Genomic DNA, 15,660 nt, shown 5'->3' on the forward strand with positions numbered 1-15,660 from the left:
ATACCTAATCCACCCTGTAAGTCCCCTAAGATAAAATGGGTTTTTCCCATGAGGTAATTCCTAAGACCCCAAGATTTGTCAAATCAGGTTTTCCCCTTACCTCATCTCTGAAAAGTCCTCAATTGTAATACTATGAATATGTAAACCCCCTGTTGAATATGTAAACCATGAACCCTTTAAATATGAAGTTGTGAGCTCAATAAAGGATTCCAGTTTCTTGCCCCCAAGCTGGGATTGCATTAGATATCTGCTTATTTTTGTACGGCCCATGAGAGAATTGAACTGGAGGAAGAGAATGTCACCAGAGCCTTCTGATCCATTTCAAAGAAGTTATTCTGTATGCCATGAATGACATCGGATTTGGCATGCAGTTAGGCTGAGAAGGAAGTAGGAAAATGGGTACTGCAAACAGCAGAGCCAGAGAAGGCCTCCAAGGAAAGGAAAGGAAATCTAAACTTGATGTCAAAGTCTAGTGTCAGATATGATAATTAAGCAAACCCTAAGAGACTGGAGATCCGCAGGAACCAATTTGCCTTGCTTGGATACTGTGAGTGTAGGTCATGCCCTTTGGAGCAGGACCAATCAGCTGAAACTCTGCTCGCTCCCCATTTCCCATGTGGCAAAGGAAAGGTAACAAAACACAGCTTAGAAGGTAAAATAGTTTACACCCACAAATACAAGGAGACTGGAAGACTCATGTAGTCATCCTGTGATGTGGGAGAAGAGGTCTCTGTCCTCCCATAATTTGTATCTGATAACCAAAACCAGAGAGATGGCAGCCAGGAAGCAGACTAAAAATACTTATCACAAACTACAAATTCTATTTGCAATTATATTTTAACTGCTTTCAAATTACTTCAGTCTTTTCCAACTGGAATTCACCCAAACAATAGATTACAGTACAAAATATTTTATAGATGTCATCTAGAATTGGAAATTGTGGCACCAACCCATGGCCAGTGTGCAAGGCATGTGCAATGGGGATGACAATTTGTCTTCATGAAAGCCATTTGACCTCAATATGTTACAACAGTCTATGAAACTACAAGTTTGTAATACTTTACATAATTGCCCAGATTTGCCTATGATTCCAGATCTTCATTTTGAACTCACTATTTTATAACAGCACAAAAGGAGCTTAACTTGTCAAGTGGCTGGTAAAGCTGAAAATGAAATATCATAAGAAAATATGTCAGGGGTAGACCTTTCTGACCCAAACTTCTGTTTTGCCAGCAGAACAATTTGTCTCATCAGTCACTGTATGGGCTACATCAATCGTACAGCTGATGTTTTTTCTGGACTTGCATCAAACAATCTCAGCACATCGACCAAGACATTCTTAAATATCTGTCCTTTCATGCTAAATCCAAAAGTTCCCTTTTCATGTGCACTCAACAAATAGACATTCATAACCTTAGAACATACAAATATGATGGATTTTATTTTGAAGGACCTAGAATAATTAAATGCAACCAACTTGTTTCTGAAAGGTTTCCTTCAGCTGTGCTTCAAGGATATGACATATTTGCTATTTTTTCTCAGTTTTTGATTTCTTTTACTTTGTCAGGGAAAGCAATGATGTTATATATCACATAAAATGTGATGTAGTATGGAGTGATGAGTGACAAAATCCAGCAAAGAGTTCAAATAAAAGTTTTTCATATCTTAATCCATACAGGATTTTGCCAATAACATAAAAAAAATTAAGACTTTGCAGATACCATTAACCAGAATTTGACTGTCTAAAAGAATAGAAAAACAATTTCTTAGCTCACAAAAGCATGAGCAGTCAACAAAAAAAACTCATCATCATTAGGAATGCAAATTCAGGATAAATTTATCCAATTATCTTACTGAAAAAAATCTGTGAAAGTTGAAGTCTGGAAGTGAAAGACCCCAAATCCATTGTTCATTTTTTACTTTCATTTTATTTCACCTTATGCATCTGTGTAATTCTGTGGCTTCTGCTATCACTGTATCCAACAACCTCTGAAATACTTAAATTATTTTCTTTTATTTCCCAGCTTGTAGAAATAGCTTGACTGTTATATGCACCTACGCATAAGAAAGATTGTAACAGAAACATTATGCAAAGGACTTCTTTTTAAATGTTCTCTTCCAAATGTGGTAATCTCCATGTTTAGTCTCAGGGAAGAATGGCAAGCACAGGTTGCTAGTAACTAGCCTTGGCAGCCCCAGGCAAGCATGGCTAGGAAGCACCTGGCAGTATGAGGTATAGCAGGGAGGAGGTTAGCTAACACAAACACCACCATGGTGGCTCATTCTGAATCAGTGCTCCCCAGTAATCCCAAATAATTTCAAACTGTGAGTGCAAATGATTGTGGAAGAAGGAGCAATTAACATACACACACACACACACACACACACACACACACACACATCCCCCAGAAGGAAAAAGGCTACAAATTGTTATGGTTGTTCTTTAGGAATTAATTATGGCTTTTCTGTTTTTCTCATCTCCCTCAAATAGCAATATTATTTATTGTGTCATTTGATTCGTGTTTGTGGTTGTCAAGTCCAGGCAGATGCCTAAGCTAGTAAAAACCCTGAATAACAAGTAGAATATATGCAATATCAGTTTCTAAGAGCTAGACACCCGTCCTTCAGAATAATTGCTGTACTTGAGATCTCACTTTGATGTGCTGTAATAGCTGAATAAACAAAACTAACTAGATTAAAATTTGATCATGCAGACATCACTACACCATGATTACATTGTTTAATGAGGGAAGGATTATTTTAAAGAAAAATATGAAAACTTACCAGATACGAAACCCCAATGTCCATACTAAGTAAACACTATCTGTAAATACAAAATGGAAATACTTCTATAAAACAGCAAAAAGATCCATCTAATCATTGGTATATAGCTGCCTCTGTAAATCTTGTGTAAGTTAAGATCATAAAATCAATTAAATTCTATTACTGCTAATATCCCAATTCCTATAGTTATTTCTGATATTCCGATTTCTGTCAGCCACATTGAAACTCAAGGACATAGAGATGGCCCCCACACTTAGTACTTGTTGAATGGTGGCATTTGAAGCCAGGTCTTCTTTGTCACTGGAAGATGGAAAAGCCTATGGAGACCAAAGATAAAGAGATACTGCTAAGAAGATAGAGCCTCTGGATAACGGAATGAGGGGAGAAAAGCAGTGTTAGGATTATGCAGATAATAGATCTCAGCCAGATGTTCACTGACTTTTTCTGCCATTTAAAAGCAGTGAAGCTTGCCTAAGTGGGACATTTTCAATAGTACTACTACACCTTGGGGATTCTGAATAAAATTGCTGCTTGCAAATGTTGTGTACTTGATTTTTTTCCCCTAAGAATGACAAATTTAGTAGTTACTCATTTTTATTTCTAGCCTGCATTTCATATTTTGTTAGGTTTCTTACAGCTACTTTCCATCTACTACAGCAGTCTACATGTGCAATGAACTCTTCCTTACCAGGAGGAGAATGATATATCTATCCTAGTTTTCTGTTTTGCTGGGATTCAGAGATGATATCATGACTAGAATCATGCAGTTACCCTGATGGGAAGTACTGAGCTCAAAATTGTAAAGAACATGTGGGGTTTTTTTAATGTTATCAAGGTTCATAGAAAAAAAACTTTAGTGCAATGTTCACAGAACCATACATAGGAAACAAAGCAGAAATGATGCTTTTGAAAGAACAGACTGTCTTCTACACTGTGTCAACACTTACCAGTTGATACCTGCTGCGACACACCACATCTTGGGTTTTTTTGACCATCTAGACTGATAAAATGTCTTTCTTTGTGTGGAAGCTAGGGCTTCCTGGGAGCTTGAAGGCCTCCCTAGAAGCTTTGTTTGCCATTCATTTCCTTTGTTGAATAGTCAGATTGTTCTGACTGTATTTTGTTCCACCAGTATTTGGATGTGTCCTGCTTCCACTCATCCAAAGCATTAACTTTCTTCTGTCAAAGCAGCATTCAGATTTCCTCCAGAATCAAAGATGCTGTCTTTAGTTATCTGCAACCTCTTGGAATTCATCAGATGCCAGTGAGTCTATTGTACCTGCTACTCAGCACTGGTGAGGACACATCTGGAGCATTGAGATTCCCAGTGGAAGATATGGATTTGCTGGAGTAAGTCCAGCGTAAGGCCACAAATAAGACTAAGGGTTATTAAGGGACAGGAGCATCTTTCATATGAGGATGTGTTTGGAGAGGTAGAACTGTTCAGCTTAGAGAATGGACGGATCAGAGGGGTGTTTTCAATGTATGTATATAAATACCTAATGGGTGGAAATGAAGATGAGAGAGACAGATTCTCCTCAATAGTGACTAAGACAAGAGGCAATGGCACAAGGTGAAACACATGAAATTACATCTGAACACAAGACAACACTTTTTTGTACTGTGAAGACGATTAAACATCCAAACAGGTGGCCAAGAGAAATTGTGAGGTCTCCCTATGAGGAGATATTTACACTGTGGCTAGACATAGACCTGGGCAACTTGCTGTAGCTGCCCCTACCCTGAGTGGGTGGTTGAACTCCAGAAGTCCCTTCCTACCCAAATAATTCTGTAACTCAGTGAATCAGTCAAGATCCTTGTGTTACAGACTGAGAGGAGAGCAGTCATTGAATTAAATTAAAAGTTTTACAAACATAGGGGAAAAGTTTATCTGAAATTCTATATTGTCAATTTTTTTACATATGGGAAATTGCAACTGACATTAGGAGAAACATAAATTTTGTTTCATATAAACACAAAGGTCTATGTATCACAGATAAAACCAGCTAAACTGAGTCCCCTTTTCTTATGTGGGCAACATCTTTTTTTCCAGATATCCTAAATCCTTTTTTAAAAATTGGCTATTATCAAATAGAAGCAATTTATCTCTTTCATAACATTAGGCAAATAATCCATCCAGAATTAACATGCAGTTTCTGTCCCCAAGAATATTTTGTAGGAAATTATTTTAAAATAAGATTCAAATCTTTATAATTAAGAAGGGCAAATATATTAATAAGGATAAAGAGATACATTTCTAATCTCCAAGTTATGCAAATTACTCTGTGATTTTTGTCATTTATTTCAGAAACAGCAGAACAATGGAGTTTCTTCACATGCATGACAATCCTTCTCATTTATGTTCTTGACACATTGCAACTAGATATTTATTCTTACACAGCAAACTTTAATGGTATTGAGACTGTGTGTATTTTTTATTTAAATACATTCACACTTTTAAAACCACAATATTTATAAATATTTTTCTTTACAAATAGCCTTTATACACCTCTCAGACCTCAGCCTATTATTGCTTGAAATATTTGCTAGGTGCATAATTACAGGTGACTAAGAGGATGACTTTGCTTCAGACAAAATTTCATGTTTCCCTTTTGCCTTTGCTTTTATTTCTCTACATGCCAAATATCAAATAGGTTTGAGCCCTTTTGCTAACAGACATATCTGTTAAAGAAATACTTTTTACGTCTAGGAGAGATCTATACAAAGTCAAACAGTTTGTTATTGTGTCTGTTCACTTAGCTAACATAAGGAAGGACCACTTAATAATACCAGAACTATGCAATCATGGCTATTGCACAGTGTGTGTACAACACACTGAGACTGTCCCTCTGCCCAGTTGAGGGATTAGACAGGGTATGCCCTGATAAAACAGTGCAGCAGCTCATGGAGATTCCTAAGCTAGCTCAAAACAAGATGAGGGCAAGTGACTTGCTAACACAGCTTTACTGCTTTAAATTAGCAATTCCTTTGGAGTAGATAGGAGAGCTCTATGCGCTCCATTTCCCTGTTTTTTCATTCAGACTATGTTCCAGCACCCCTCATACCTCTTACCTGGTGCTGAGAGGCACATTCTGGAAAATGATTCACAGGTTGAGATAGGAAGAGAAATTTTGTCAGGGAGCTGCAGGTGGTAGAACAAGGAATTCTGTAGGGCTGTGACCAGGGAAACAGAAAAGCAGTGGGGAGGGATAAGCTGTGCAAGCAGATGATACAGAAGAAATGCGTGGGTGCTAGGAGTATTTCTGGAGAAACCTTAAAAGTGGAACTGTGACAGTAATGAACCATGGGCTGTTTCTGCATTTTCTTTTCATGCTATCTCCCCAACTTTAACCACTGCCTTCTCAGCACCCTGCTATTCCCTGTCATTGACATTCATGTTTCATGTGCCTTCACTATACTGCTTTTACAGGCTCCCCAACATCATGTCCCCCTCAGATGTACTGTTTTTACATACCCAAAACCACACCTATGTAGTGAAGCAGTTGACTAATTTGCACTACTATAGGGAAACATGATAGCTTTTCAAATGAAACTGATCTTGTATAAAGATGGAGAGAAATACTGGAAAGCTTCTTCCCATCAGGACTCACAAAATTGTAGGCTACATTCTGTCAGCAGTATCACTTTCCTGTAGTCAGGGTCAAAAACCTTCATTAGAGTCACAGCTAATAGGCAGTATGTCTTCACGCTGAAGGAGGACATGATACCATTTCTTAAAAGTGTAAGGGGCAAGGCATGGTGGAAAGACAAAGAATCCCAAGTAAAGGAATATTTTCTATTCTTTGTCACAGAACTTCAGTGAAACTAAAGACAGATACTGCCAAAAAAGGTATCACACAAGAAACAGTGTGCTCTTAGTAATTTCTTGCGCTTTGGTTTAAACCTCAGATAGTAAATGAAGGAATTCTCAGGTATTTGAACAGAAAAATGAAGGCAGGTTTGAAATAAAGACACTCTTAATGATACTTTTCTTAATGCTGCTGGTATTAGTGCCAATGTCCAAAGTTAGACTAGCAAACTCAGTAGGTCATTAAGGCATGTACTTTTACATACAGCACACTAAAACTGTATAGTTCAACAAGGGTTCAACTGTATAGATGACAAGGGCAGCAGTTCCTTGTGAAATAGGGTTAATGCAGCGTGTCACGGAAAACACATATGATGACATTTTCCTTTGTCACATACTCATTCACCTGAAAGCCCTTCAGGGTGGAATCTGTGACTGTTCTGTATACGGATGAGATCACAAGGCCCCAGTTCTATAAAAAGTTCACATGAATAACTGTAATGATGTGAATGGGCCTATAGGAATATATGGGCATTTTTCATATGCAAAATCCCCATAATCTTATAAATAAATAAATACTTGATGTACAAATAATGTGACTATGTACTTCTATCAAATTATGAGAAGCATTTGACAAACAGATCTGAAAACTCAGCTTTCCTTTTTTTTTTCCCCACAGGTTTTCTGGAGAACAGAGGAGTTATTTACTTAAAGCAAATTCTTCTAGTCAGCAATTTCCAATAAAACCATGAAAACTATACTTTCAGGTATAACCACTTACCTAGACTGCCATCAGAACTTAGCTAACTAGATGACAGAACCTACAAAAGCCACTCAGATTTCTGGTCGGCTTGCTTCTCACCTCTCTTTTGCAGATCTCTTTGGGTCCAAGCAGTTAACAACTTTTAGAATGTAAGCAGAGCTGCTGAATAACTTGCTGTCAGTGGAAACCAGGAGATTTTCTGTGTACCTGAGAGAAAAAAGATTTTCAGTTGCTGAACAGGAATTTACAGGAGACACAGAAACTGCAGCACTATTCATAGAACCATTAGACAATATGTAATACCCTCTGCAAAGTTACCAAACACTTAAATTGAAAAGTCAGCAAATTAAAAAAAATCAAGTATTTGTTACTTAAATTTTTGTACTGAGATATTTTGAGACATATTTCAGAAAAATATATAAAAATTAAGTAAATTTGAAATTATACTCTTTAATTTTTTAATTTATTTTTTTTTCAGAAGAATTTAAACTTGGAGGAATTTTACCTCAGGGGAATTAAGCCTCAGAGTGAAAAAGAAAGAAAGAAAAAAGAAATCTATCAGTTGTGCAGATGCATTGGGTTCACATAGTACATCATACATAGTAGTGACTACAGAAGAAATCACCTATATGCATGAGTGGCTTTTACCTTGGGGAGAAGGATTCATCTCCACTAGAACATTAAAACCTTCAATAAAAAACCCCTGAGGTTTATTTCATTGCTGTACAAGGTACAGAGAGCCAAGACCCACATCAGAACAGGACGCACCATATGTGCTAGGACCAGAGACACATACTGCAATAGGAAATATGTTGCCTTGGCATAGCAGCCCTCATCTGCCTATGCTTTTCCCAATCACATGAGCAGCAAGGCAACACTGACCAGTAATTTGTCTAATTTTGACTGCATAAAGCAAAGTAGAAAAGGTGAAGATATTTATGTCACTCAAGACATCAGTGTTTGTGGACTTACTTTACTCATCTTCTCCAAATCCTCATTGATCTTATGCCATTGTCTCAGAAAGTCAATAGGCTATTACTAGTCAGAACAAACAGCAATTGCACCTAAATACAATTAATCTTGTGAGTGTCTTAAAATGCCTTGGGAAAAATGGCTAAGTTGAATATTAAAAAGGAAGTTGAGTCATCTGAATTGCAATGGCATCATTAATTATTATCAATATCTGATATTAATTCTTATTAATAAAATAATCATACTGCTCTTAATTAGCTAATCATTTTGTCAATAGTCAAATAAAAGACATTAACCAAGGGGCACATCCTGGCACATTTTTACTTGAGATATTTTCCTCCTTAAATCTGTATTTGTGATATTGCTGATTGTTTAACAAATATACATTCAACTCACTGCCTATTACACTCACTATATACTATTTACTCACTGCATAATTATGAAGAGTAACAAGGAGGTACCATTTTATAGATACTAGATACTTAAAGCCTATGGTGCTACTCCAAGGGAAATATCTTTAAATCTCTTTCAGACAGAGGAATAAGTTATGGATAGTCAGTCAGTGACAGAACTAAAGACCATGTATCATCCTGTGTTGTAGGTGTGGTGGTTCAGCAGTGGTTAACAGGCAAAATCTCACCCAACTGCTCACTCACTCAGCCCCCTCCTCAGCTGGACAGGGGAAGAAATATGATGAAAAAGCTTATGGGTTGAGATGAGAACAGGTAAATTGCTCCCGACCTACTGTCATGGGCAAAACAGACTTGACTTGGGAAAATAAATTTATTGACAATTGAATAGGATGGTAAGAAACTAAAACAAAACTAAAAACACCTGCCCTTCTCCCAGCCCTGTCTATTTCCCAGGATCCACAGCACTCCTTCATTTCCAGCTCCTCTCCCTCCTCCCCCACGAATGATGCAGAGGGATGGGGAGTGGGAGTTGGAGCCAGTCCATAAGAACTCCACTGTTTCACTCCTTCCTCCTCACACTTTTCCTATGCCCCACCATGGTCTCCTCCAGGGGCTGCAGGAGAATCTCTGTTTCTGCTCTGGGGCACCTCCTCCTTTCCTCCTTCTCTCACTTTGGTGTCTTCAGGGCTGTTTCTTTCACATTTTCTCCTCAGTCTCCACTGCATTTGCAGTGTTTGGCCCTTTTCAAAATATCATTTCCCCAAGATGCTGTGTCCAGCATGGGGCAGCCATAAACACTTCTTGCCCCCCACTGCCAGCCCCCACTGCCCTGCAGCCCCCACTGCCAGCCCCCCAACACGGACACCCAGTACCGAATGACACCATTCGTGACAAGAACCTCTGCTTAAGTGTAAAGGAGAGAATCAGTCTCCCAGCCCCCATTTCCTGCATGATCCATGGTATCTAATAGAACAGATATAAAAACAATGGAAGAGAGACTAAAAATGCAAGGCCTGTCCCAGATAGATTCAGAATCTGCTCCTCAAAATACCCTACTTGTTGGGTCACCTCTTTTTCTTGAGCATCAAACTTTAGGGTAAGGTTGAATTTATCTTCTTTTTTCAATGCTTCTAGCTGACTGAGATAGAAACACAGCTTTGGTTCACACAAATTGAAGAGCAGCAGATGCTCCAAGCTGATTCCAGAGATCTGGAATCATGTGGCAAGAGTCAGTTTGGAACCATGTAGGGACCACATGGGTTCTATCCTGTGGAGAGCAGCATCCCCTCTAACGCTTTCACAGCTGGTAAGGATGCCTTTGCCTCCACTGAGAGGTATATTGTAGACCTTTACTTTTCTTCGTGTGTATGCTCTCTTCTAGTGCGATGCTTTGCCAGGGCTTGTGCTAGCCTGTTTGTTACTACACTTATTGCAGGAGAAAATTAAGACAGAAAGTTTTTCCTAGTTGTCAAGTTCTGATGGAAATGGACACTAGTGTATCAAAGGTAAGAGCTTCATCTGATGGAGACCACCTTGCCACAAAGCTCACCTTGCCATGTTCTCCTGCTGAACCTGAAACACTTTAATACGCAGACTACAGGAAACAGCTTTTCAATCTCTGTGGCTCAGATCCCTCTTCAGGTTCTTCCTCCTTCAACTAATTCTCCACATTTTGAATTTCTCCATTCTGCCCCTCACCCAACACCTGATTCTCATCAACTGTTCTACTACTGAACTTTTGTAATTAATTTTACAGTATGAAAAACTGCAGAAACCAGTTCAGAATCAGGAGATTTGAAACAACTGACTATGCTTATTACCTATGGAAATATAAATGCCCAAAGAAGATAAAATTCTCATCATAATAATGAAAAAAATGTGAGAGAATGTAATTTTAAAATTCCAGTACTTATTAACTAAACAATTCAAGTGGGGAAATAGAAATCTGCATGAAATAATTAGAAATACTAAGTATTCTTGAAGCTCTCAAAATACATTTTAAGTGTGAAAAGTTCATGCATCCCCATACAATATTATTATGAAAAATTGATTTCAATATTAAAATCCTATCAGTGCAATGCATATGTCATTTTTGTTGTTGTAATATAGATTTTTACAATGATCAATTCCCAATTATTAGACTGAAAAGCATCTCAATAGACAGAAATAGAGATGAATACCTCATTGCTATACAACCAACATCAAGTACTTTAGTAATTTTTTTCCTTTCCTTTCAGAGGAGGAAATTAAACCTCTGCTTATAAGATTTAGTAGTCCTTCAAAAAACAAAGCCATTAGAATGAGTGGCACATGATCAAAAAAAGTGTATTCTGAGTGTCAGAGCAGTTAATAAGCTGTTGGACTTTAAGATATTAAAACAATAAATTTAAGATACAAATTCATGAACAAGAAAAGCTGTGAAGTGTGTAGGCAAGTGCTCTATAGCATTCCATTTATTTGCTTCATGACAGTGAGTCTGTGTATATTACGGTTCAAATCAAAATCCATAACGGAGACAGAGGGAAAGAAAGTGAGGGAGCTGGACACCATTTTAGAGGACAGGCTGTAAGAGTGAGCAGATAAAGTAAGGAAAAGAAAAAAATGGAATTAAGGTGTCGGACTTCACCTTCATAATTTTGCTTCTATGTCTCCCCTCATCTTATTGACTTGTATTTAGCTGTTGGGGTAAGGATTAATCTTTGAACTATACATAAAATCCACCAATTAATTTTGTAACTTTTTCTTGCATGTAAAAATCATACAAACAGAACATATTTACATTACAGTCATGTTTACATTATAAAAAAGCAGCTATGTGGTATTGTGTTTTTCTAATTCATTATTATTATAGGGAGTCACAGATTATCATACTGGGAAAGGCACCACTGAAAATATTAAACCAAAAAAAAATCCAGAGGAAAATGTCAATTAAAGCTTTAAAAAAAGAGACATTGTTTTCTGGTGCATGAAAAGCTGGACATGAGCTGGCAATGTGCACTCGTAGCCCAGACAGCCAATCATACCATGGGCTGCATCAAAAGAAGTGTGGTCAAGGGAGGTGATTCTGCCCTGCTACTCTACCCTCATGAAACCCCACCCAGAGTACTGTGTGCAAGTCTGGGGTCCTCAGCAGAGCAAAGACCTGCAGGAGTGGGACCAGAGGAGAGCTGTGAAGGACCTCCTATGAAGACAGGCTGAGTGAGTTGGGGTTGTTCAGTCTGGAGAGGACAAGACTCTGGGAAGACCTCATTGCAGCTTTTCAGTACTTGAAAGGGCTTATAAAAAATGCTGAAGAGCAACTTTTTACATGGGCAGGCAGTGATAGGACAAGGGGGAAATGGTTTTAAACCAAAAGAGGAGAGATTTAGTTTAGATGTTACGAGGAAATTCTTTACTCAGAGAGTAGTGAGGCACTGGAACAGGCTGCCCAGAGAAGTTGTGGATGCCCCATCCCTGGAAGTGTTCAAAGCCAGGTTGATGGGACTCTGACCCAGCTGATGTAGTGGGTAGGATCCCTGCCCATGGTTGGTGGGTTGAAACTAGACAATCTTTAAGGTCCCTTCCAACCCAAACCATTTTATGATTTTATGATATGGGCAGTTTGTTGTATCAAAACTTTGAAACTATTGGAACAATGTTCATGAACCAAATCAGTAAGGTTCTAAAATATGAGCTGCCCAATGATTTTCACAAATGTTTAGACTTCACAGTAAAAGAAATAAGTCTTTGAAGGAATTAAGGAATGTTAGTGAGATGAATTTGCAAGAGTTATGCAGAAGATATCCCTAGATGAGGGGAGAATATGAGAGAAAACACAAGGTGCTTGTTTGAAAACTTGTCAAGTAAATAATGAATCTGGGTGTCTCTGAGCGAGGATAGCCAAGGTGATAGAAAAGTCAATAACAAGTTAAATACATTTTCTGAAGAAAAAAAAAGAGTAGTCAGTTCCAAACTCTTCCTTTTATGCAACTACATCCTTAATGCTAGAGAACCTTCTAGCAACACAGCAGGAGGAAGAAGGTTCTAAGATCTGTGTTGACCACGTGAAGTTTACATTGCTTTAAAACTTGGACTAGAAGTAAGATTAATTAATTGGTGACAACCACGGCTCAGCAATGAAGATCACAGTACTCAGCTGCATAACTGCCTCAGAAAAGGACTTCAAATTTTTTTCTTCATCTGAGGGATTACAATTGCAGGCTGTGTGCAGTCTTTACTCTCTAATAAATAAAGCATCAAACAGAACACAATGAAAAATAAATGGGTCAATTGCTGTGTGAGGTCAAAACCCCAGCTTTACCCTTTGACTTGAATAGTATTGCACAGGGTGCAAATTAGGATTAGTATTTGAATAATTCTGTACCAGACAGTCAATTTGTATGATGAAAATAGAACTTGCCTATTCAATACTCTATTTACAATTGCAAATGAGGGACAAGATTGATAAATCATCCAATTTCTGCCAACTTCTACACAAATAAGTTACCTATAGGCCAGAATTAATTTGTTGCAATGACATTGCAAGGTCAGGTGTTCCAAGGAAACATCGAGCGAACCCCTCCACAAAGAGATGATGGCAGAGTCATCTATTTGTCCTCTTTGGGTTTAGAACTGATGTCTTTAGCAACTTTTTTTGACATGAAAAGGTGATAGCAGGCCAGATGAGGAGGTTCTGAACCAGCAATTTTATAGTGACCTGCATACTGAATGGAGAAGAGCAGTAGTTGCATTCCCAGCATTACTGCTGGTTCAAAGACTGTGAAAATGGAATTTAGTAAGAAAATTTGCATGTCCGCATAATCTCACATGCCAGGCTGTTGTAGGGAATAGGCAAATATAAAATTCCTATCTGCATTCTTCATAGGTAATTTTAACATACACTTTTCACCTGGGAAGTCTGGCTCAATGAATCACTTGTCTTATCTAGACTCTTCTGCCTTAAAGGTTTGATGAAGAAGTATGAAAAACTACAGAATCTCTCTGTGTGAAGAGAAAAAGCAAAACAAAATAAGAAGTTAAAGAAGAAAGAAGCTCTTCCTTAGCTACTGCCAAGTATCAAATTAGTTTCTGTTCATTTGAAGACTCACTTTGTATTAACTTTTCGTCTAACATTACAGGAAACAGAACTTGCCTGAGGCTTTATCCTTTAAAGACTGTTTCTGAGATGTTTTGCCTGTAATTGTTGGTTGCTATGAGGTCGCCTTGCTCTTGGATTACAGTTTGTGAAGAGAGAAATCTGAACAAACATATTATTTTTAAAACCATGATGATACATGATAGCAAAATGTCATTCATGTCCCATTTCTGTGTAGTGATCTTTTCTCTGCATTCGTGAGATATATATATAATGGTATGCTTAAAGGGAAAAATATGTATTTGAAAGAAATAGACCTTGTTCAACAGTTTAAAATGCAAAACAAATCTTATTTACCAGAAAAAGAAATCCATATCAATCACTATGATTCTTCTGTCTTCCAGGTTGTGATGGAAAAATGAAGCAATTAAAACAAAAGCCTGCTTGTAGCACTGAGACTGAAGGACACTAGAATGGTAAGACTTAACAATTAATCCTGATTCTGTTCCTTATTGGACACACTAGCAAGTCAGTGAGGATCTGTACACACAACTCCTAACTGAATTTATGACTAGGTAATGAAGTTGTTGACCCTGAATGCAGCTGTTTCTAAACAGTGCAGAGGAACAACTGTTAGTACCCATGAATAGTAATTTTAGAAATGTATATTTCACACTATGAAAAAAACCCAAAGAAGTATGAGATTTACTTTGCACCTGTCACGAACTTAAACTTGGAATGAAGAAATATCAAAGTAAGCGCTCAGGTTCCCTCTCTATTCAATAGAGAAAAGTGTGGCCTTCAAAACACCTCTAAAGGGAAATTTCAGGCACCTAATTTTGGTGTCTAAAACTAAGTACAGAGACTCTTATCCTTCTTTATAGTGACTTCTTTTTTTCTTTCTGCTATTTGTGTGAGAAAGAAAGCCTTCTGTCATTAAATCTCTGGGGATTCTACTGGGAGTATAAATCCCTGGGAAGAGGTTGAGTTCCCATCCCTGGAGGTCTTTCTTTAAAAGACATATAGATGTTTAGGGACATGGTTTAGTGGTGGACTTGGCAGTACTGAGTTAATGGTGAGACTTGATCTTAAAGATCTTTTACAATTTAAACAATTCTACGATTCTATGACTACATTATAGTATTGAAGGTCGGACCTTGTAACTCATTTGCATAGTTTGAGATGAAAGAAGAGGAAGGCCAGCTGCTTGCTTTCCTTTTCTGCAGGAGGGCATCCCAAGGCAAACCTACCCATATGCAACTTACCATCGTTCTAGGAAAATTTTCTCCAGAAACACATTCTGTGGTCAGCACCTATGAAACTGCATGAAAGAATATTAATACCAACATAAGCAAATAGTTGTAGCTGCAAATACAGTCTCAAATTAAATCTTCATCTTCTTCCCACTGGAACAACCAACCAACTAACCAAATGTGCAGGTACCAGACAGGACATGTCATTTTGGGGCTTCAAACCACAGCAAACTCACAGCTGTGTTGCTGTTTCTTTAGGCAATTAGGGAACAACAGCCATTAGTTTGTAAGTAGTGCCGGAGTTTCCTCACTTAGAAGATGGGTATAATATTATATTCTCTAACCTGACATAACTGATGAAATATTTAGCTATGGTTTAGCTATCTTGTACAATTAAGACCAATAGCTGAAAATAATTCCTTTATGAGAGCTGTTCGGAGAGTGAAAATTATGAAATATATGATTTGCTGCTATAAAAGCAGACCTCTATGAGTAGAAAAAAATAACTCTAAGTTTTGTATTTTTTGCATCTTAAATAAGGTATCTGGGAAAGCATATTTGAAAAATGCTAGGACTTGTGCAATATCATGTCA

At 37.7% G+C, this 15,660-nt stretch overlaps 1 long non-coding RNA gene across 1 annotated transcript in view; it reads left to right on the plus strand.

Moving 5' to 3' along the window:
- LOC108639459 overlaps positions 1–15,660 on the plus strand; it is a 55,679-nt gene that overhangs the window by 26,296 nt on the left and 13,723 nt on the right. Inside the window, exon 2 of the long non-coding RNA XR_001920524.2 lies at positions 14,219–14,290. This is a non-coding gene — a long non-coding RNA (uncharacterized LOC108639459). The remainder of the gene's footprint in view (positions 1–14,218; positions 14,291–15,660) is intronic.

The sequence above is a fragment of the Manacus vitellinus genome, unplaced genomic scaffold (assembly GCF_001715985.3).
Source record: "Manacus vitellinus isolate BGI_N305 unplaced genomic scaffold, ASM171598v3 scaffold_2_pilon, whole genome shotgun sequence".
Lineage (NCBI taxonomy): Eukaryota > Metazoa > Chordata > Aves > Passeriformes > Pipridae > Manacus > Manacus vitellinus.